This window comes from Ursus maritimus, unplaced genomic scaffold, assembly GCF_017311325.1.
Source record: "Ursus maritimus isolate PB19 unplaced genomic scaffold, ASM1731132v1 scaffold_17, whole genome shotgun sequence".
NCBI lineage: Eukaryota > Metazoa > Chordata > Mammalia > Carnivora > Ursidae > Ursus > Ursus maritimus.
This window is the reverse complement of record NW_024424119.1, coordinates 35544626-35568401: the sequence shown is the minus strand read 5'-3', so window position 1 is coordinate 35568401 and position 23776 is coordinate 35544626. Positions and strand designations below refer to the sequence as shown.

General features: G+C 50.1%; 2 pseudogenes; both read right to left on the bottom strand.

Annotated features, from left to right (window-relative positions):
- Positions 1-10063: 10063 nt before the first annotated feature.
- LOC121103050 lies at positions 10064-11198 on the bottom strand (annotated as a pseudogene).
- Positions 10635-11745, bottom strand: LOC121103051 (annotated as a pseudogene).
- Between the last annotated feature and the right edge of the window lie 12031 nt (positions 11746-23776).

Below are 23776 nucleotides of genomic sequence, written 5' to 3'. Positions count from 1 at the left end.
GAGGAATCCCATGGAGCTGAAACTCAGATCTCAGCGTCTTTCCCTGACTGGGCCAGCGCCCCTATGTCTGAGGCGGCTCAGGGAGCCTTGCACTAAGACTCTGCCAGTTACCAAAGGGACGTTACCCTTCAGACTCCATTCCATCACTTGTAACAGAGAACTAATGATGCAGACTCCATAGGGCTGCTAAAAAGGATAAATCAGGCAGCATAAGCCATGCACCCCCTTCCCGAAAAGTGTAGGGCAACCAGTTGACCAAGATCAATTTGGCTGTTCGATCTACAGGAATAGGACTAAACAAACAGCTTGGGGAATGTGAACTGTCACACTACTTTATCTCCCTCACTGTCTGGGGGCCATAGCGCAAACAGCGGGTATTCCAGCTGCCACCTCTCCTGGGGCAGATGATGAGGTGGCCGTGGGTACCAGACAAAGCAGGCACTTCCTCTAGGGAGGCTGACGGTGAGAAAGGGGCAACCATGGACTTGGTTCTCGTGTGAAGACCGGTGGTGCAGGGGCGGTTCTGGCTGATGAATCACACGGCTCTGTTCCCTGAGACCTAAGCCTCTTGGGAAGAGTCAGCTGTAAAGCTGGACTGGAGGATGTCATTTGGACCTGCCTACTCATTCTCCCCTCCCACCCAGGTGAGCTTCAGCCATGACTGTAATTGCAGCTGGAGCCACAATCCTACCCATGACCCTTTACCCAGCCAGCCTGAGACGACTGTCGGCCTGCAGGGCAGGGCTGATAACTGAGCCCATGAAGGAGAGGAGAACCCACAGTCCTGGTGCAGTCTGGAGGGACAGAGAGAGCCAAGGAGGGCAGGGGACTTCGTTCTTGGCGCACAAGACTGCCCTCCGTGGGGAGGAAGCTAGAAGGAGGAGAGTGAAGGTCCCTGCCCTCTGTGTCAGGAGAGGGACTGTGGCATCCTCTCGGAGAGTGCTCCCAGCCCTCCCTCCCCTCATCGCAGGGGCTTTGCCGGAGCCAGTGGGGCTTGAGCCCCTAGGGGCGCAGGTCCGAAGGTGGATTCCAGGTTCGGAACCAGTGCTGTGGACCGAGAGTGGGTACTGCTCTGACGACATGGGACCGGCTGGTCTGGGAGCACTGACCCTGAGGCACTGCAGGGCGGCTGATGGGAAGTAGCCGTGTGTGTACATGTGTGCGTATGCATGTGTGTGTGTGCAGTGCATGTGTGTAGGAACCAGAGGAGTCCTGTCACTAGAGCACTGTCCCCTGGCACTCATTTCTGCAGTGGGTCCTGGCTTCCCCAGGGTGACATTGAAGGAAGAATAGTCCCCCATCCTGAGGAACAGGCTGGGGGACGAGTGTCAGTAGTGGCCGTCAGAGGACACCACATGTCAGGTTACACCAGGAACTTTGATGTGGGGCTGGGACCCGGAGAGGGAGAGCCATGGCGGGTGGCAGTGCTCAGGGTGGCACAGTGGCCAACCAGAGAGAGGCAGGCACAGGTGGCCTTGCTCCCCGCAGGTGGCAGCTGCAACGCCCCAGGACAGACTGCCTCTGAGGTCAAAGCCACCCCTCCGGACTTTATGGATTCACCAGAGTAGGGGGAGTACAGAAGGGGAAAAAGGCTTCTTTGTAAACAGTCTTGGAATCCTTCCATTTGCATTTTAAAAGAAATCTGACTTTACTTGTCATTCCAGCTGTTAAAATGGTATATATCAGTTTCTTCATTTGTCTTGGTCATCTTTCACATTGAAATCAGATTTTTTTCTGATTGCATAAATAATACACAATGATTTGTAATAATGAGAACTCCAGTTGACCCTTGAACCAAGTAGGTTTGAACCTCATGGGTCCACTGACACATGGATTTTTTTTTGCTAAATACAGTACGGTACTGTAAATGTATTTTCTCTTCCTTGTGATTTTAACAAGATAGTCTTTCCTCTAGCTTACTTTATTGCAGGAATACAGTGTATAATAAAACATACAGTATACAAAATATGTGTTAATCAACTGTTTATAGTATCAGCAAGGCTTCCGGTCAGTAGTAGGCTATTAGTAGTTAGTTTAGGGCGAGTCAAGGCCCTATGTGGATTTTGACTGTGTGGCGTTTGGTGCCTCTAACCCTTGTGTTGTTCAAGGGTCAACTGTATTCATAGAAATATCTGAACAAAAAATGTCACCTAGAACGGTAGCGCCCTGACCTAACCACCATTAACGTTGGTTACCGCCCTTTCTTCCACCTCCTTACGCATTTCTGTACAGGCACATCTACACATCTGCATAAATGAGAGGGCATTACTAATTTTCTAAATCATCCACACCTTCCCCTCCCATCCCCTCCCCCGCCCGCAGCCCGCAGGCAGTCCTCGTTCACGATCTGGTGCGTGTCCTTCCTTCCCCCTGCCCAGACCCGGACAAACGGATACTTTCTTGTTTGTAGCTGCCCGCTATTAGTCTTTGTTTTCTAAAACGAGGTCACCTGTTTCCTTGCATCTGGCTCTTCTCTGTCAGCAGCAGGCCTGGAAATCCCTCCAAGGTCACCCGAAAAGGCCTCAGCTCCTCTTCAGTGGCTACTGTATATTCCCTGGAAGCCAGTTACGTGAAGGTGAAATTTCTCCACCCACTTTCCTAAGGAGTCTGCTCCTTGCAGAAGCAGAAGAGATCGCGGTCCACGGGGAGGGCGGGGAGGTGCAGTGGGAGACCAGGAATCACGGAGGCTGAGAACCCAGTTTCCTCAGTACCTGGTAAGCGTAAACGAGGGAGACTGTGGGAAACGAGCGTTTTAAATAATGATGGTGTGGGCGCACGGCTGCCTCGGACAATGACTGCTATTTGCATGTATACATTTCGACTTTCTTAAAGACTGTGTTTTTTTTTTCTAAGTTTACCTTTTCAATAAATTATGCCTTCCCATGGTTCAAACTCTCCCAACGTATAAAGGGTACACAGTGAAGAGATTCCTTCCCACTCCGGCCTCCCAGCCGCCCAGCTCCCCACCGCACGGAAGCACCACTAGAGGGTACTTTCCAAATTATGAATAATTTTATTTTCTTTGTTCCATTTACTCATCCTACCGGAGAACAACAGGTGGTAGAACAGGTATCACTCTGTGTTACCAACAAGGAAGCGGAGACTGCAAGATTCAGACACTTGAATCTGACGGCGACAGATTCGAGTCCAATGTAGATGGGGACTCCCACCTGTCAGACCCCAAACCCACTCGGCTGGGCTTTCTGCTCACTGAGTGAGCTCACTGTGTGGCTCAATGAAAGGAAACCAATCCTAAATCCTCGTCCAGAGTGCGTGCTCCTCTCGTCCACTGATTTATCACTTTAGCAAGCCTGGATTTTTCTCCCCAGAGGCTTTTCATTTTTATCTTTTCCTACTGCAGAGCGGAGCGGATTCCCTGAGCAGTGGGATGAGACCAAGCCAAGCACCGTCCCACCTACGTTCTTGCAGCATCTGGAGCTTCTAGAGAAAGCAGTGCTTGTGCAGCTGGGCCCCTTGTGCCTTCTCTCTATCTGCCTGGTGTCTGCCCTGAGGGCCTCAAGACAGAGGCCGTCTGTTTCTGCGTCTGTTTTGCTTCCTTTGCCGAGAAGCCTTTCCCAATACGCCTTGATAATCCCTGATGCTCAGTTGAGAAAGGTCCCCTAGGCCTCCATGGGCTCCATCAACCTGAGCCTCACCACTGAGGCAGGCTTGAGGAATCCAAGGCTCAGAGAGACCAAGTGACCCACCCAGGACTCCACGGCAGGCAAGTGGCCCCACTAGGACCGACACCAATGTTTTCTCAGGCCAGTTCCCATGCTTGGTCTACTGTACCGGGCCACCTGCATACAGTACTTGTGCCCTTTGCTTCTGCCTCTGGTGCACAGGCAGTACGACACAAAGGTTAAGGTCATGGGTTTGGGGATTAGCAGACGGCTGACTTTGGCACTTGCCAGCTCTATAATTCAGGACATGTTCCCTATTTCTCCAAACTTTGGCCGGCCATAAAGTGGAGACAATGAGCTTCGACTCCGAAGGTTCCAGCGAGGAAATGAGACCATGCACGTAGCGTACTCATCGCAGGGCTTCGTTGGATGGGAGCAGTGGAGGCTTTCTATGATGATTTTAAAAACTGCTCATTAGTTCTAGTTCTCCTCCCTTGTTCCCAGCAGACAGAGGCCTCAACCCACGAATCTTAGAACACGGAGCAGTGTTTTGCACAGAATGGTTGACATTTTGAGCTGGGACTCAAAAGGTGACAAGTTGAACAAACAAGGGAGAGGCTGCCAAGGCCAGCCGGTATGAGGGTGCTGGCATTTTCTCTGAATGATGGCTCTTCCCATGTGCTTGGACCTCACAGGTGGCTGGAGGGGGTGCGGAGAGAGAGAAGCCTGGAGAAGTAAAGAGGAACCAGATCCATACCAGGGGGGTAAAATGGAGAACAAAATTAGCTCATGGCCTAGCGGGTCCATGATGGGGATCAAACCAGACCTCCACGTCTAAGATTATTTTAGGCAAGATGGAAAAGAAATAGAACTTCCTGGGTACCTCCAGCTACCCTGCAACTGATGGGCAGCAAGAACAGAATTTTCGTTGTTGGAAGAACTCATCTGTTTCTCTCCCCAGTTGCAAGTTTCCCATCTGGATCCCTCTGATTTCCCTAGATTTACCAATCTACCCTTTCCACTGCTAGCATAATTCCAGATAAAGATGATCTCTTATGAATTTGGAAGTAGGAACACTTAGGAACATTCAGTTGTAAAATCAGGTAGGTTTTGGTTATTGAGGTGAAAGGTCACACTAAAACAACCCAAAACAAGGAAACAAACAAAAAGCAGCCTCAACTTCACCTGTCTGCAACAGAGCTACACAAACGTTTATGTTTCTTCCTAAAGCCACGGGAGGGAAGTTCTCTAAAGTTTATAGTGAACAAGAGGTTGTACTTAGAAAATGACAGCACGGTGCCCATAATTTCTAATCTCACGTATAGACCAGGTCACCTGCACTTGCTTTGTTGAATATGCCATGTTCGTCAGGTTACTCTCATGCAGGTAAAAATATTCCTAGGCATAACCTAGTTTCCCCAGGTCTTACCAACCTGCGGGTAGTCTCAGGGTTACCCTGCACCACTAATAACTCAGTTTCTTTAGTCTATGCCTATGACAGACAGAATAACGGTCCCCCCTAGAGGTCCGCATCCTGATCCCCAGAACCTGTGACTATGTCAGGTGACATGGTCAAGGGGATTCAAGGTTGAGGATGAAATTAAGATTGCTGATCAGCTGACCTGAACATAAGGGGATAATCCAGGGAGGCCCAACGTAATCACAAGGGTCTTGATAGGAGGGAGACAGGAGCTTCAGAGCTGAAGGGCATGCAACAATGGTATCAGAGGCCTGAAGAATGTGGCTGCAAGCCAAGGGATGTGGGTGGCTTCTAGGAGATGGGAAAAAGCAAGGAAAAAAGGATTCTCCCCTGCACTCTCTAGAAAGGAACACAGCCCTGCTGACACCTCGATTTCAGCCCCAGAGACCCTCTGGCCTCCAGATCTGTACAATAACAAATCTGTGTTATTTTAAGCTGCCCATTTTCTGGTGATCTGTTGCAGCAGAAATGGGAAACGAATATAATGCCCTTCCTTGCTGATGGACTTGCTGAGCCCTTTCCACCCATTGCAAGTCTCATGCTTCTTCTGCACCGACGTCCCTGGGCTGACTCTAGTAACTCACCAACACGTCTCCCGCGTCCTTCCCTTCCAGCTCCTGTGGTGACATGTGATGCCCGCATTGCCTTTGGCCATGCTTTGTCACTGCGGCAGGGATCCCCTGGGAGCACCCAGGCCCGTCCCCAGGGGATCATCTTACAGGCCACCCAGAGCATCACACACTGGGGTTTCCAAAGTGGCACTGTCCCTGCTGTCGTCACTTCAAACCCCACCATTGTCTACGAAGGAACTGGAAGATGATTACTTCTCCCACTCCATGCTTCGCTCGGTCATCTGGTCTCAAGGGACTACTCCTTGTGTTCCCGTGCAACACAGGCAGCCGGCGTCCCATGTCCTCCAGGGAAGGAGTGGGACCTGTCCGTCTGCTCTCCCAGAGGCTCTTGCTGTGACCTGCCCCATTCCTTTGGCCAGAAAGCGTCACATACACAAACCTGACTTTCCCCCACATCCATTCTCACCAGAAGTGACAGATACACTTTCATCCCTGCTAAGCCACAGGGATGCCCTTCCATGGCCACAAAAGAGCTTTAGAGTTTTACTTGCCCCACGCTGCTCCTTAACCCATGTTTCTAGAATCTTCTCTCCCTCCACAGTGAACTCAGCCACCATGAGGGTTTTAGGACCTTGGCTGGCCAGTAGGGAAGAGCCACGGAAATGCTTTACTCTGGAGATGGTGGATCCCATCCTCCCACTTCTCATTGGCAGCTGGGCATGCCGAGCAGTGGGGCGTCAGCACCTGGTGCCCCCCCCCCCATGTGCCCTCAAAGACTTATTTGCCAAGCAGCCTCTTTTGGGGAGAGTCAAGGATGTGGTAGAAACTCAATGCCATCCCCCTCCCCCCGCCCCATTATACCACTCCCCACTAACCTCACCTGCAAAGCCATTCACCCCTCATCCCTGATGGACCTCAGGAGCAGGCCTGGGTGACCCAGGCCCCATCCCAGGCCCAGGCTCTCTGACTGGCCCCAGGTGCCTGCTTTGGCTGACAGAGCGGTCTGGGGGGAAGAGGAGGGGTCTCCTGCAAGCTGGGCCCACCAATCAGACCCCGTCTCCGCAGCTGAGTCTCTTGTGGAGCTCATTTGCATAATTTGGTTCAATATTTACTGAGCCAACCTCATTTTCTGGGCTGTCTCCATGGCCGACAGCTGGGAAGGCTGCAATTACGGCGTTACCCGCACGCAGGGAAGCCACCGCGAGCACACACTGAGAGGAGGCTTCCAAACACACGCAGCCCTCGGGGAGCCCCCGCCGTGGGCGACCCCAGCCCCGCAGCTGGAACTCTGCCTGGGCCCCAGCTGCAAGCCAGGCTGCATCCAGACGCAGCTGACAACCACAGCAACGGCAGCAGTAACAGTACCGGGTGGGGAAAGTCGCTTCTCCAGGGCCGCCCCTCCTCCGGGACACACAGGGAACGAGGGAAGGAAGGGAAGGATCTAAGAGCTGTCCAGGCCCCTGGAATGCAGGGTCATTTAAAGCAGAGGCCCGATGTGGTCACGCCCCAGCACCTAGAAGTGTCAGAACATGGGAGGCTTTCAAATAAATAGGCTGATTCCTGCTTCTTGAGGGATGGAACATATTTGAGGCTTAGTTTAGACAGCCATTAAATGTGGATAAAAATAGCTATGCCAGGGGCTCCTGGGTGGCTCAGTCGGTTAAGCCTCTGAGTCTTGATTTCAGCTTAAGTCACAGTTTCAGGGTCGTGGGACTGATCCCCCCGGGTGTGGAGCCTGCCTAAGATTCTCCCTCTGCCCCTCCCCGCACTACCCCTTTCTCTCTCTAAAAAAAAAGAAGAAAAGAAAAAAAAATAGCCATCCCAGTTTGGTGATGATTAAATGAGAAAATATTAGTACACCTGCCTAAAATTCTAGGTAACACACAATAGGAGCTCCATAAAGGGCTGTAGACTTCGCGAACTCATCCCTTTTCCAGCTATACTGACCATGGGAATCCACCCAGACAGACAATAGTTTCCTACAGATTACTTGTGTCCGCTGATATAATAAATGATTTTTAAAAATAATAACACTAACCACGTTTTAGCATGCTTTGCCATTTGCAATGCACCTTTCCAATAATGATCTCGTTTGATTCTCTCTAAACATCCACGTAAATTACGTGATAACTAATATTAGTTGAGAGCATGTCGATGCCAGGCACGGCTCGAGATGCTTTGTCTTTATTGATCCCCTTCATCCTCACAAGAGCCCTAGAAACAAGGTGTTATTCTGCCCGTGGTACAGATGAGGGAGCTGAGGACTGGGAGTTTAAGTAACACGACAGTGGTCACACAGCAGGTAAACAGAAGAGCCCCAAATCATCGGGCTCGGTGTGCCCTCTTTAACCACTAAGCAAGATGCTGTTCTTGTTGGTTCCATGAGAACACTGGACGTGGAATCATTCAAAAGTCTCTCAAGTACGTGGTAAGTGGCAGAGGTGGGAGTGGAGGGCAATAAACCGGATCTTTTCCGATTCCCTAGCCAGCAAACTCGGACTCTGTCATTCCAGAGCAGAAAGGTCATGTGCTTTCAGTGGGCAGCTGCCCGTGGGGCTCAGGACCCAGAGCAGGCACACGACAGGGAGCTGTGCGGTCTGTGAGGTGGCCATGTGGTGTGGGGGCAAGAACAGGGATCTCCCGCTTCACTCTTCACACCAAACCTGCAGGGCCAGGGAGCCTGGGTGGCGGGCAGGTCAGAGAGCAGGGGGAACAAGCAGGGAGCTGGGGGCGAGCAGAGCTGAGCCTGGAGAAGCTCCGGGAGCCCCGAGAGGGCACCCGCCTCCAGACACACAGGAGAGCACCAGGAAATGTCTGATGGGCGAAATCAAAACAAGCACATGACTGAGCCCAGGTGGGAGTTTTCTCCACACGCCAGCAGAGAGGAGACACAGAGAAAACAGTGAACCAGTCAGCAGGCCACATTCTGGGGCTGCCCACACACACCTGGGGCGGTGAGCGGCACCTGAGGGGTTTATAGCCACAGAAGCCTTTGTGGGAACGGCAGGCAGTGAGGCGGACAGGTCAAAAGTTTACACGGGAGAGTCCAAATCCGTGGGACGCTAAATGCAAGGTAGTATCTTGGTTTGATCTCGGAACAGTAAAAGGATATTAGTGGAAAGCCACATAAAGCCTTTGGTTTGGTTAATGGTAATACACCAGGGTTAATTTCTCAGTTGTGGCAAGTGTAGCACGTTTGTGCAAGGCGTTCACATCAGGGGACCCTGGGTGAAGGATGTGCCGGAGATCTCTGCACTACCTATTCCTGACCATTTCAAATTCCAAAAGAATTTTAATGAAACTTTTTTTTCTTTACATCTCCAGAAGGAATCTCAATTCCGTCCCATGCTATGCAATCTTGACCGAGTCATTTAAGCGCTCCATGAATGTTGCCTATTATAATCATCAGTAGAGTCTGCTTTCAAGGGTAAACTGTGTTCCAGGGTTGTGGTAGACATGGGGACGGCTCCCAGCGCCCCCTTCATGGAAGGACTTGCTGCCCAGCTTCAGAGAGCAGCCCTTCCTGAGGTATGTCCTCCCCAGGGCAGAGTGAGGCGGGGAGGGGTGCTGTAAAGACTCCCCCATTTCAGCCAGATGGGGACGGCTCTGCCTAGCGACCCTTGCTCCGGGCCCCAGGGGACCAGCCGAGGCTTTGTCAGGCCTGCATCACAGGTGACTTCCCTTGCCCGGTTCCTCACAGGCATTGATCCCTGATCCACATCTTGCCCCCGCCCCCATCCAAACCCCATTTCCTTGTTTTTTTGCCAGGAACCTTACCTGCAGCAGCTGGTGCTGGGAGTGGTCCAAGAAAGCAGGTGGTTAGATGGGGGCTTGGGAGCTGTGCTAACTGTTCTCAGCTGGTAAGGAGGGCCCCATCCCTGGTGGGGGGTGAAGCACAGGCGGGCCCTAACAAGGTGAAAACTTGTAGCAGTGGCGGGGTGGGGGGGGCCTGGGTGGCGCAGTCAGTTAAGCGTCCGACTTGGTTTCGGCTCAGCTCATGATCTCAGGGTGCTGGGATCGAGCCCTGCGTCAGGCTTCATGCTTAGTGAGGGGTCTCCTTAAGACTCTCTCTCCCTCTCCCTCTGCCCCTCCCCACTGCACTCTGTCTCTCCCTCTCAAGTAAATAAATCTTAAACCCCAAACCGTAGCAGTGCTGAGTTGGACGCCGTAACTGTGGGTGGAGTGTGTTTGCTGCTAGTGAATGCATCAGGCATTTGCGATTTGGGGGTTGGGTGGGGGGTGAGTAACAGTGGCTCTAAAGATCACAGTAGTAGACGGCCATGGTAAACACTATGGATGCCCCTACAGAAAGATAATGAACAGCTGAGCCCTAGAGTCAGGAATGGAAGACACAGGGCCTCTTTAATTGCATCTAGGGAAACTTGCATCCTTCAAAGAGGGAAGGCAGAATCAATTCAGAACAACCCTGAAAGAGTCCGAGTGGCTAAACTTCAAAGACAGTTGACTGCCCAACCAGGGCAAGTCTGTGAGGCCAAGGTATCCTGGGATCCTGGTGGATGAGTTAGGAACATCTGGGTGGATGTCTCTGAATGCTTCAATTCCCCAGACTCCTCTGAACCTTCTGAACCAGAAGCATGGTCCAGCCTTCCTCTCCCCTCAAGACAATCCTGAGGCCTCTACTTGCAAGGCAACATGTGCCCCACTACTCTCCAGGGCTCGCTTCAACCTCCTCTTCCCCCTCTGGAATCTCCTTTAGGAAATCTTTACCTTCCCTGAGATTAAAAGAATGTTCACATTCCTTTCCCCCCCAAATCAATACAGCTTTTATTGCGTCTTTAAGATATCACAAATAAGTCTGAAAAATCATCCGGCATCTTGCTGTTTCTGTAGCTAGATGACTTAGATCTTATTCATCAGTCTGCTGAACCGTTTCTTTTCAGAAATAGAGATACCATCCCAAACTTTTCTGATATCCTTTTTTTAAACTGCTGTGACATGCTGAATCAAAGCAGCTGAGTTTGATATAAGTTCAATGTCATTTCCTTCAAGAATTAACTCATCTTTCTGGGCTTGAGGAACTGAACAAGCAACACCTGGCCTCATCTGAACCCTGTGGACGTATTTCAACAGGAGAACCATGTTCCTGAATACCAACGTTGATGGAGAAGTGGGCACTCACAGTCCTCATCTGGTAAGGGAAGCCCAGGATAATGCGCCCTTGATCATGTTCTGTACATGACTACAGATAGTGCGAACAGCAGCCAGTTCTCTTCTTTTCCCCACCATTTGTCAGCTAGGATCCTCTTCTTTTTCTTTCTAAGGAGACTGAGCTCTACATCGATGTGATTGAAGTCCCTTCTCAGGGCTCCTCTGGGGCCCTTCACGATAACAGTGTATCCCTTTAAAGTGATGTTGACATTTTCTGGAATGTAGACAGTCTGATTGCTGAGAATGGTCTTCATTCTTGCAGTAGATTTGGCAAAGAGAGCTGTTTATATTCCTATTATCAGTTTATTTATTTGCAGCATCCAAAATCTTTTTAATAACAAGGAAGGATCTGAGGTTAGTTTTTGTAGCCACGGTGGGCCAGTTGGCCTCTGGTGCACTTGGACTTCTGGTCCTTGGAACACTCATAGGGGTTGGTGGGGTTGTGTAGGGTTCACAGGGCCTTGTTGAAATGCCTGTGCACCTCTGGGCCCTTTCGAGGATCAGAGAACAGGATGGTGCCACAGCCCTCGTGGGAGTCCCGGGCCAACTGATTGAAGGTGACAATCTTGTTCCTGGCCTTGGTGTGGCTCGTGTGCAGTGCACACACCTTTAACTCGGGGACCTCTGGGACACGCGCATCATCCATTACAGCTCCTACAAGCATAGTTGTTTTGTCTTCCTGGCAGCAAGCTCCATCTGCTCGGGCATCTAGGAAAGGAACAGAGACTACCATTAGTGCAACTCGTGAACACCCTCTTCAGCACAAATTGGTTGAAGGTAGACACGGTTTGTCCAGCCAGATCTCTGTACAGATTTACCAGCAGCCTTGGTAGATGTCCTGGCTCTTGGGCTCCTTGAACCAAAACTTTCGGTCCCTGTTCTTATGGATGTCACCTCCCATGATGGTTTATGTCACCTCCCATAATGGTGCCTCCTGCTCAGCCAGGTCTGTAAAGCCCTTTTATGAGTTTCTAGAGTTTTACGTTTCACATTTAGGTCATTAGTCAACCAAAGATAGCCGAAGACACGCACACATAATAAAGTACCTTTACTTTTGTCTGGATGGAAGCCAGCTTCCCCAACACCATTCACTACAGATTCCATCCTATGTCCATTCGTTCTTGATGTCACTTCTTTCATACAACAAGCTCTCAGGTATTGTTACATCTGTTTCACAATGTTACATTTTCTTCCATTTTTTGCTTTGTCCCCTGCCTCCTTCTTTGGCTATGGCTTTGTACTATGTCTTCATAGTTTGTGAGTGAGGGGAGCGTGAGTGATAATTATTATCATTCCGGATGAAGACACTCAAGCTCAGACAATCTAAGCGACTTGTCCAAGAGCACATGACTAATAAGTGGCTGAACCAGGATTTGAACCCATGTCTGCATTATTTAAAAGACTGGGCTCTTTCCACTCTTCCAGGCTGTCCTCTTTTCCCGGGGAAGGAGAAGAGGTTGGGAGGGTACTTTGATTACATTGGCTTCATGCTTCTGGCATCAAAGGAGGTCATGTTTCTTCCCAGAAGGAACTGACATTTCTTTTTGGCTCCTGGAACCAAAGGGAGAAGCCACATTCTCTGCCGCTATTGCCTTATCCTTGGGAGCACACAGCAGGGTGGAGAGGAGCAGCTGTGAGCTCAGGGCCCAGAGAAACAGCCCTCCAGCGAGTGGGCTTCGTGCTTCCTGGACTGTGGCTGCAAGCAAGGGCTGAGAAACTGCAAATTATCTTTATCTTTTTGAAAATAGATCAGACCGTATCTGTCTCCCCGGCTAAAAACAAAATAAAGAAATGACACGACACCCCGCCACCACCCACCAAGAAAACACAGAACCCGCCGCGTCTCCGCGATGAAGCAATAGGCTGCAGACTTTTTGTGTTTCTGTTTCTTTTTAGCCAATAAATCCCTTTTTTTCCTATAATAAAATCATATGCAGGAGCCCCAAATGAAAAACAACTAAGTGCGGCTTTATGAAAGTGCAGCTTTTATTTTATTTTACCTTATTTAATTTAATATGTTTATTTATTTTTGGTGCAAAAAGGTCGCTTTATTAAAGCACGGGGCCAGCACCCATGGGCAGAAAGAGCTGCCTAAAGTGTACCTTTTAGAGTCTAAAGTGGAGCTCTCTGCAGTTTCCTCCTGTTCCTGACGCCCAGTGGGTGTTCAGTAAGTGTGTATGGTTTTGATGAAGTAGGCTTGGGGGCCTGTCCATGGAACCCACTGGGCATCCACTGACCTTGAAGTCAAGCAGGAGCCTCTATGATGACACTTAAAAGCTTAACTTTGGCCTTGTCCTAACTTAACGTCCCATGTCCTAGACCGACACCAGAGCCATGCTCACCAGCTCACCATTCCCAAATTCGCCCGGTCCTTTCTTATACCTGTGCCTTTGCAAAAGAAGTTCTCTCAACCTGGAGTGTCTTTTCTTCCCATATCTCCTGCTGTGTGAACCACCAAACCTTTGTGCTCCAGCTCACACATCCCCTACTCCATGAAGCCTTGCTGGATTTCTTGCCCCCTGCCCTGGAAGCCCCATCTTTGTGCTGATTGTGCACCTGCTGTCGTACTTGTCGTGGTGGTAGAGCTCTGTCCCAGAACTCCTCAGGACAGGGTTCGGGCTCTTTGTCCCCATCCTCAGTCTGGCATTCGGTCTCTTGGTGCTCAACAAATACGATGTGGATAAATAAATGAAGACGTGAATCGATACATGAATCTGGAGACACTAGTCAACCCACTAGAGGTCTGCCATGGGAGGGTCGAGCCTGGGACAGCTCTCCCAGAAAGATCAACAGGGGTCAACACCCAGCAATGTGTGGCAAGCCCCAAGAACGTGGCTGTGGCTATGTCACAGGCTGGGAGGGGTAGGAATCATTGAGGCTGGTCTCCTACCATCCATAGCCGTGAAGTGGCAGCCAGTCAAGTGTTGGTTCTTGCAAGGGTAGGGGTCTCTTCCTGCCTGAGGACTCCTCTCTTCCAGCACCCACACTTCCCTCTCTGTTCTTCCCAGACCTGGGCCTTAGAGAAATCACTCCTACCTCCATAGCCTCTGGACCATCCTGGGGAAGAGCCCCTTCCTCATTCTAAGTCCTGAGTTTCCTTTGGAGTCCTGTAGTTGGCTGTTCATGGGCAGATGCCAACAGCCCCTTTCATGCCGGAGAACTTGCCTGAGGCTCCTTCCCAGACAGTGATCCTTCTGGAGGTCTGGAGGTCTTGGGTCCTGCCTTATTAATCATTCTCTCTGCTGGCCCATGGGGGTGCTTCGTGCTAGGCTTTGTCTTAGAGGCTCAATGAATATTAACTACCCAGCAGATCTGTGGAAACACAGAAAGGTCAGCAAAACCATCGACAAGCTCAAGCCAGCCCTGGAGCAGGGACAGAACCAAGAGGAGCTTCACTCCAGTGGGGGATGATGGTAAACAGACAGTGACATTGTGGTCGGCTGTGTACGTGGATATGCTTTCAGTAAGCACCCACTCGATGTCAGACGTCAGTTGCTATCACACGTGGCAATGTCGTGCTCATCAGATGGTTGAAGAGCACGTATAAAGTTCCCCATTTTTTAGATGAGGAAACTAAGGCTTACAGAAGTAAAATGACTCACCCAAAGTTTTGCAGTTAAATGAATATCAGAGCGGCCGCCGGAACCCACATCCGTCTGCTGTAGGAACCTTGCAAATAAAAGCCATTCCCGGGTTGGTTTGTTTGGTTTTTTTCATGGGGGGAGGGAAGCATCAGGGAAGCCTTCATGGGTGTGATCCCTACCCTGAGCCTTGAAATCCCTGAACATTGGTTCATTTATTCAACCAAAATGTACTGAGCACCTATTAGATGCCAGGCACTAAGGGTACTTAGAATAAGATACAGACCTTCCCTGAAGGAGCACCGAGTCTAGTGATGGGAAAAAAAAAATCAGACAAAGCTTGTGTCAGCGGCAAGTGTGACAGGAGAGTCCACAGGACGCTCTCCATCCAGTATGGGGGATCATGGGAAGCTCCTACAACAGTGTGGGGCATTGTGGGAAACTCCTGGTCCAGGGTGGAGGATCACGGGAGACTCTCCAGCCAGTGTGGCATCATGAGAAATTCCTGGTCCGGTGCAGGAGCTCTTGTGAGGCTTGGGGTGGGGATGGGGGTGGATATCTGGGCTGAATCTAGAAGGCTGAGTGGGAGAGCAAGGGGAGGGAGTGCCCAGGAAGACCCTAGAGCAGTGTGTGCAAAGGTCTGGAGGCCAGGCCTTTTCCATAGGCCCTGAGAACAGGTTGACAGCCATCAGTGTATGTGTGTATGTTCCCAGCACACAGTGGGAAATTGATGAGGCCCCAGTCAGTTCCTGGGGTTCATGCCAGTCCAACGTTGCTCAGAATTGCATTGTGCAATTTGAGATGATTAGTTTCATGAAGTCGTAAAGAAAGGGACACAAAAAGGTTGTAAAAGCATTCCAGGCCACAGAAAAAGAAGAATGGCCCTTTGGAAATGTTGTTGGTTCTCTTCTTCCAGGCACCTTCCTCTGCGTAGGGGCTCTAGGGGCCTCTGCTTGAGGAATCCACACAGTCAAGTGAGGGCCATTCCACCTCCAGTTGGAAGGTGGCTCCTGGACTGGGTCAGGGACAGACACAAAGAGCAGGGAGCTTCAGGTGATTTTAGCCCCTTGGAGGGGCCAGAAGACACAGCACTCTGGCTTCACCAACTGTCTCTGTTTGGATGGGTTCTGAATGCGAACAGGATGATTTTTCTTTCTTCTTTTTTTAAGAAGATTTTATTTATTTATTTGACAGAGAAAGACAGAGAGCACAAGCAGGGGGAGCAGCAGAGAGTGACGCAGACTCCCCGCTGAGCAAGGAGCTGATGCAGGACTCAATCCCAGGACCCTGGGATCATGACCTGAGCCAAACGCAGACACTTAACTGACTGAGCCACCCAGGCACCTCCAGGCTGATTTTTCTAAAGAGAGGGGCTTCTCCACTGACCCCGCTCCACGTACAGTAACACACATCTGAAGGAAAAAAAAACCCATCCAACTTAAAATCTGTGAGCTTTCCGTGTGCCTCTCCCTCCAGCCATGTCACAGGAGGGCAAAGGTCCAAGAGCACCTCAGAAGAAGAAAACTGCACTGTCTCCCCACCCCCAACACTTGCATAGACAGAAAATTGGCATAAAGGGGGACTCGGGGGTGGCCTGGAGCCGGGTGTGAGCTTCCGTTCTCCCTCGGCTATGTTCTAATGAGAACTTGGCAGATGGCTCACTCTCTCTGAGCCTCGGCTTCCTCATCTGCCAGGCCGTTCTCGATGAGGACTCAATGAGTCAGTTGCAGATAAAGCTTAGTGCCCACGGTCCTGCCTGTAGGGCTGGTTCCCTTCCCTCCGTTCCCCTGCACGGCGTGGGCAATAGAAGTCCAGAAGGGCTGGGTTTTCCAGGCTGGCCTCTTCCCTTCCTCCCTCTGGATGGATCCCCCACAGCTCGTTTCGAGACTCCTCCATGACCCAGAGGTGCTGCTGCTTCCTCACCTGCCTGGCACGCCCCACTTTGCCCTCCCACCTGAAACCCCGCATGGCTCTCTGTCACCACAAGGGGGCATGTCAGGGCACGGTGGAGGGCATTCACCTTTCCAGCCTATTCTCTGTTGGATCTGGCATTCATCCCCCCATCACTCACCTGGGCTTTTTATTTTACTTTTCCTTTACAACATCAGACCCGCCCTTCTCCCACCCCAATCCCATAGCCAAGGCTTCAAAGCACAATTCCTAACAGTTCCCTCGTTAGCTGTGGGTGCTGCGCTCCTACTGCCACCGATCGGTATGGCAAGTTTTGCTTTTGGCTTTGACACAATATCCAAAAAGCAAATGTGCAAATAAATAATTATGCTCAGATAGGCACCTTTTGTGTGTTTCATGATCAGAGAGTGGAACAAGGGGGCAGTCCTCTGCTGCCTCCTGGGCAGGAAAGCCTTCGCAAAGCATGATACAGTGAAGGGGTTTTGCAGGTTGAATAGGAGTTCCCACGAGGTGAGAGGAACATGGGAGAATTTGTAAGCGGAGAGAGAGCCCAGCAGATGTAAAGGTGTAGAAGTGTGGAAAGGTGTGGGTAACGAGGTCCCGCTGTCTGTGGTAGAGAGGGAAGGAGACAAGGTGGAGGTGTAAATTAGAGCAGCCCATTCTGAAAAGCATGTGCAAAGTCAAGCAGAAGACTTTCACCCTTGTTATCCTGAAAGTAGGAATGGTGGGCAGTACGGCAGAGGGGCCTCAGAAAGTTCCAGATGTCTGATAGCCCAACTGTGTCTCCAGGACACAAGAGCAACACTTCACTGGGCCCCAGACACCTTCCCAGTGTTTTCTGGGTCACTTACCTGGTCAAAAGTAGAAAAACTATCACCGAGAGCAGTTCTTAAACTCCCTGCTCTTAGGACCTCTTTTCCCTCTTAAAAATTGTTGAGAAGCCCCATTTTTTGTTTGTGTGGGTTCTATCAGTATGTACTTGATCAGAAATTAAAGTTGAGGGGCACCTGGGTGGCACAGCGGTTAAGCGTCTGCCTTCGGCTCAGGGCGTGATCCCGGCGTTCTGGGATCGAGCCCCACATCAGGCTCCTCCGCTATGAGCCTGCTTCTTCCTCTCCCACTCCCCCTGCTTGTGTTCCCTCTCTTGCTGGCTGTCTCTGTCTCTGTCAAATAAATAAATAAAATCTTTAAGAAAAAAAAAAAGAAATTAAAGTTGAGAAATAAAAAAAATATTAATTTAAGAGAAACCCACACGTCAAAGTTTTTAAAAAGTCTTTATGAAAAATAATTACTTTTAAACAATTAGTGAGAAGAATGGTGTTGTGTTTGGTTTTCGCAAACCTCCTTGCGGTCTGGCTCAAGAGGCCAGCTGGATGGCCACCTCCACTCCTTCGGTCTGTGGTACCGTCGCAGGTCACACAGCCTCTGGCAGATGCCACTGTATGCCTCTGCGAGTGGGAGTGCAAGCAGCAAGCAGAGTCTTAGGGTTATTCTAGAAGTACTCCTGACCTCATAGACACCCCCTGTGAGTGGCCCACAAGCTACACGTTAAGAACTGCTGGGCCAGTTCGCCAAGCAGGTGAACTGAGGAGCGGAGAGCTGTCTGAACGGCTAGGAGGAATCAAAACAAAACAAAACAAAACAACGTCACAGGAAGAACAGACATAACTCTTGGATGCAAACAGGAAGAGACAAATGTGAGGCAGCGTCACCCAGGGTGATTTGAGAGCCAACGGGCATCGGTGTGCCTCCTGGCTCTGCCACATTGGCCTGATTGACCTCAGTTGGCCCATCTGTAAAATGGCAACAGTACTAGTACAAAGGAAGCACTCAGCACAGGGTCAGACACCTGGACTTGTTAACTTTCTCCTTTGGGGCCGGAATAGGACTTGGTAAAAACAGCATTTGTCCAGGAGCTAGGAAATACATGTGAGTTTGTGGTAGGCTGTTTTTGCTTTTGTAACACAGATCAGATGTGGACTCCAAATGAATGGAAACCTTGAAAACTCTGGCATGTTAGCATAGCTGCTATGGTGTGATGCGGCTGTTGTAAACAAGTTATCTCAAATTCAGGCTGCATTAATAGAGGTATCATGCACAGAACAAGGGAGGCGAGAGCTCCTCCTAGAGTTCATACTGCTCAGACCCTCCCTGAAGTATTTTGTTCATCAGGGTGGGGAAGGGACTTGCCATAATTCATTTCCAAGTGAAGGATTTTTTTCAGCATGTACAAGACTTGGCCAGAGGGTAAGAGGTGGTCAGGGAGAGACAATCACTCTTAAAGACCTGAAAGTTCGACAGTGACCCGCGGAAGCGACTAGAGCCTGAGTGTGGCCTATGCTGGGAAGCAGAGGGGTTTGACGACCATTGGAGTGTCTGGAAGCTAAGGAGCCTGAGCCGACAGTGAGCGCCACATCACTGGAAGTATTCAAGTGGAGGCTGGAGGTCACGCACGAAGGAGGCACTGTGCTTGATCACTGGATGGCACTCGCAGACCCCTTCCAAATCTGAGTTCCTGTGCCTCTGGCAGGTTGGAGAGACTGTCAGAGGAAATGGTAAGAGAACATGGAGAAGAGAGTCCCTCAGGAGGCTGAGAGGAGCAGTCGCCACTTTGTCGGGCAGGCTGGCTGCATTCTCTGCCAAATCTGATGTGGAGACGAAAGGCACCTACCTGCCAACTGCTCGGTCCAGTGACTGAGGGGAGAGAATTAAGCATTGCTCAGGAACAGTTCATAAAAATCAACACTTTCCATGCCTGAAATGGCAGGTGTTTGAGCCGTGTTGCCCTGCCGAGGGGGAAGCCCGCCGACCTTGTGTATGCAGTGAGAACACTCAAGCCGGGAGGACAGAGGCACCGAATCAGACGCACTCAGCGCTACCGGAAATAACTCTGCCTCGCTCAGTCCTCTCGTGGCCACCATCTCATCGCTGGAGAAAGGTGGATTCTTCCAGACTGCAGGATGGGAAGTCAGGACCCACGTCGGAACACAGGCCTGGCCATGGTGAAGGTGCCCTCCCACCTAGCCTCTCACTCGAGGCACGTTCGATTGGACGGGTGAGGAAAGCAGACACAGAGGGAGAGAGGCAAAGCTGATGTCACACAGCTGGTGTGGGGTGTGAAGGCAGAACTCCAGGCCTGATTAGTCCAGGTCCTGACCCCCAAGCCCCTGTGACCTGGCCTTGGCCTGGGATGCTTGGGAGTGCAGCTGTTGGTCTGCTCTCCACCTAAGTCTCAGATGGAGACTCATCTGGAATGTGTCACCGGCTGCTGCCATGTCTACAAGCAGCCAGCTCACTGGATTACATCAGGTCTCCCAGAATCTGCTGCAAAGGTCCCTGGGGCGAGGACACAAAAACAGAGCAGCCTTCAGGATACTGTTCATTGTCCCTCAACTTCTTAGCTTTTAGAACAGAAGGGGTGGCAGAAAGCACAGGAGGGCCCAGAGCCCCGGGAGAGATGACCGACGTCCCGACTATGTGTTCACGGCCCCTACGTATCTCATTTTGACTGGGCATCTCCTTCGGTCTAGCCCTTCACCAGGTTCTGGGGACACAGAGACGAGAGGCACAGGTTTCCAGGAAGAGGGGCCTTGTATTATTTTGGGCTATATATTTGCTGAATGTATGAATCAGGGAAGCAGCCCTGTGCCAAGACAGAGACGGGACAGAGCCCAGTTCTTGGAGACCCCGAAGAGCCCAGCGTGTGGGCTGTACTCCCCTCCCCCAGCCGGCCCTTCCTGCAGGCTCCCTTAGCATTACCGGCACCTAAAACGAACATGGGTCCCAAGTAGAAGCAACTGGGAAAACTCACCCAGCATTGAAACTCCATGTGCTAAGAGATCCCAGGGCATTTAGAGATTGATCTGGTGGCCCCACAATGGGAACAAATAAGGCCTTCTTCTCCAGTGTAGACAGGTGCTATTACTGGAGTGCTGAATTCAGAACTTACCTAAATATGTTATCACCTCTCTTTAAGTCCAGTGAAAACTAACACTTGAAATATTCATATTCCAGCTGTGGGAAGAAGCGGCTGCACAGCTGACGGCTTGGCGCTCAAACAACAAAGGCAGCCCGAGTGCCTAAGGAGACGTGACACACTGAGCACGATGAGAGCCAAGTTTCCCACTGTCCAAGAAAGCAGTCAGAACCTGGGAAGTGAGAAGCTAGACTGGGCCTTGTGGCGTTGGGCTGGAATGGAAAGTACCAGTGTGAGCACCAGTGTCAGTATTTACACGCAGATACGGAAACACAGACGCAACTGTGTACACACACGCATGTACTTGTTTTCTACGCAGAGACTCCAGTAGCAAGGAACACACCTAGCACCAAGTTGCGGTTTCTAAATACAATCTCCACAGAGGCAACCAGGGGTCCTTCAAGATACGGCGAATCCGGGGCACCTGGGTAGCGCAGTGGTTAAGCATCTGCCTTCGGCTCAGGGCGTGATCCCAGCATTCTGGGTTTGAGCCCCACATCAGGCTCCTCCACTAAGAGCCTGCTTCTTCCTCTCCCACTCCCCCTGCTTGTGTTCTCTCTCTCGCTGGCTGTCTCTCTCTGTCAAATAAATAAATAAAATCTTAAAAAAGAAAGAAAAAAAAAGATACGGCGAATCCCAGGGCTGGGGCACAGGGAAGATGAGAGCCTGGAACACAGTATTGTGCCACAAAGTGAGGAAGGACTTGAAAGCGTGATAAGAGCAGGCCAAGCATAGAAGGCAGCTTTCGGTAGGCACACGATGGCCAAAGCTGGGGCAATGTGCACATCAAAACTGCAACAGGAATGGATCACAGACCACTGAACAGGCCAGCGATCTGGGCCCACACCGATGCAGATTCTGGAAGGGCAAAAGAGAACGCCAGAATCCAGGAGATTGCTAATAAATGTAGAAGCAATTATGCAATGTGAAAATCACTCGGCAACCATCTTAGTAGTAATTCAGGTTAAGAAACATCAATGATACTAAAACTAATGGGCCAAATTTTCATGAGAAATAGGAATATTCTATCTCAAAATACCTTATCATAAAACACTTAGTAAATCCAAAGGGACAATGAGTTAACTGTTTAGTGGAGAAGCTGGGCAAACACAGCCTTCCTTGAATAATCAGAGTGAACCAGAAGTGGGACAAGCGGACACCCTGGGTCCCCCTCATGGGGTGCAGTGAAAAAAGCAGAGCAGCACTTGTGCATTCTTCCAAAACCACAGAACTGGAGTCTAGTCATGAGGAAACAACCAAACATAAATTGAGGGCCATTCTAGAAGGCAATGGTCCTGTAATGTTCAAATAAAAAGTTAAGGTCACGAAGACCAAGTAAGGACTGAGGAAGGTATAAAAGTTGGTGTGTTATCCTGGATCGGGTCCCTTTGCTACAAAGACATTTATTGGGACACACGCACACTGACACGGGTTCGGGGGTGGGGGGTAAATGGGAGCACTTTTTACTGTCCGTGGGACTTTGCGGTGAGTGTGACATTTTTAGGGGTACAAAGTTATTAATGCTCTTTGCAAAAATGCAAACACGGTCTAAAAATTTTAACACCGAAGTTAAAGATATGAAAATATTTTATAACTAAATAATAAATTAGTGAAAATATTGAACTTTCCTTTAATTTCCTTAGAACTGGAAACAAAATAAAAATTAGCAAAATTGCTATCAAACCAGCATAGGCGGGCCTAATTGACCAAAGAGAAATTTGAACCTTCCCGCCCCCTACCCCCAACCAAAAAACCTCCTAAAAGTTACAAATATCACTCCAGGGTTCATAATATTGTTCAAGACCTTCACCTTAGCTGTTCCAACGCACAGCATCACCAGCCCCAATCACTCTCAATTTGGAGCCAATCACTTTTGGGTAAATAACCACATATCCTTCTGCTATTGCAAGCATATTAAAACCCAGACTGCCTTCTAGAACTTACTGCTGAACTTTTAGGAGTCTTGAGACGACTGCGGACTTTGTTAAAAGAGATGCAAGCAGTCAGTTCCACTGGCAGTAACCAGCCCTGGGAGACACAGGCTTCCATGTGGAAGGCCCATCTGGAGAGCTGGCACAAAGGATAAAGCCTCCCAACGTTCTCGTCACAGCAAACGTTAACAGTTGTCCAAAACATTGGGGGGAAAAGACGAGGCTGCCTGCCAGGCAGCCAGGACTGAGAACAAGCAGCTTCCCCAGGTGCTCTGAAGACCACCTCATTGTCTGGGGAAGATTACATGCTCTCAACATCGGTAACTCATGGCAAACCAGCTGGGACAGGATGAGGGCCTAGGTCAAGAAGAATGGAAAATGAAGTTTAAGTGAGACATGAGCCAGAGGTCTGGGACGGCTATTTTCTCTTCTGTGCTCCTGGAAGACAAGTTCCGCTATACCTGGGAAGAGTCCATTACTAGTTAAATGTTCTGTCATAGAATTTCAAACTCGATAGCACCAAGCACATGAAGCAAACTTGTTACCACTGATGTTACTTTGGTCATCCCGGCCTCCTATCCACTGAAAACGCTCCCTGGGGCACCACTGCTTTCCTGACTGAATTATCATGAGAGAGAAACCCTTTTACAGCCAACCTGTCACCACCACCTTCCCTGTGTCCCCGAAGCACTGCTGCAGGGCTTGATCTTTCTCCGAGCAAGCCCGGGCCCTCTCTCCCTGTCTCCTTGTCACCGCCCCTACCATCCTCCTGTTCCCAAACTGCCCACACACTGCTCTGGAGCCTAGCCTGCCACCCAGACAGGTCCAGCAGCTATACCCCTCTCTGCGGTTCTACCCACTCTCTTCTTCCAGCCCCGGTTAAGGTGCTGCGTCCAAGTGTCTCAACTCTGATTTGAGGGCCCAAAGATTCCCAGATGTAGTCACCTGACTGGTTGGTTCTGGCCAATTCATCGCCGTGCCAGGTGCTTCTGAGTGCTTAGTGCTGAATGGCATTAATCTGACTCTAAGAGCAATAGCGCAGCAACAGCAATGAGTAGCTCTCAGCGACCACATACATGTTAGGCGAGCACATACAGCACACATACTTACTACCACTCCTCTGGAAAGAACCTGTGACAGTCACAAGCAAACCAAACTGAAGGTAAGACCCAAAGTCGGGAGGCTAAGATGCCAAAAAAGTAACAGCATCACACATTTCGATACAGGATGTGCTCCTCACAGTTTAGAACAGTGGTGGCTAACTTCTTCTGGAAAGGGCCAGACAGTAACGATTTGGGCTTTGTAGGCCTCAGTCTCAGCTCCAACTATTTGATAGCAAACCTCTATAGCACAAAAGTAGCTACAGGCAATATGTAAACAAATAAGCATGGTTGTGTTTCGATTAAACTGTTTTACAGACACTAAAATTTGAATCCTCTTCACATCATAAAATCCTTTTTCGAAAACAAACCCTTAAAAATGTAAAGACTATTCTTAGTTCATGGCACTGAAGTTTGCCAGCACCTGGCTTAG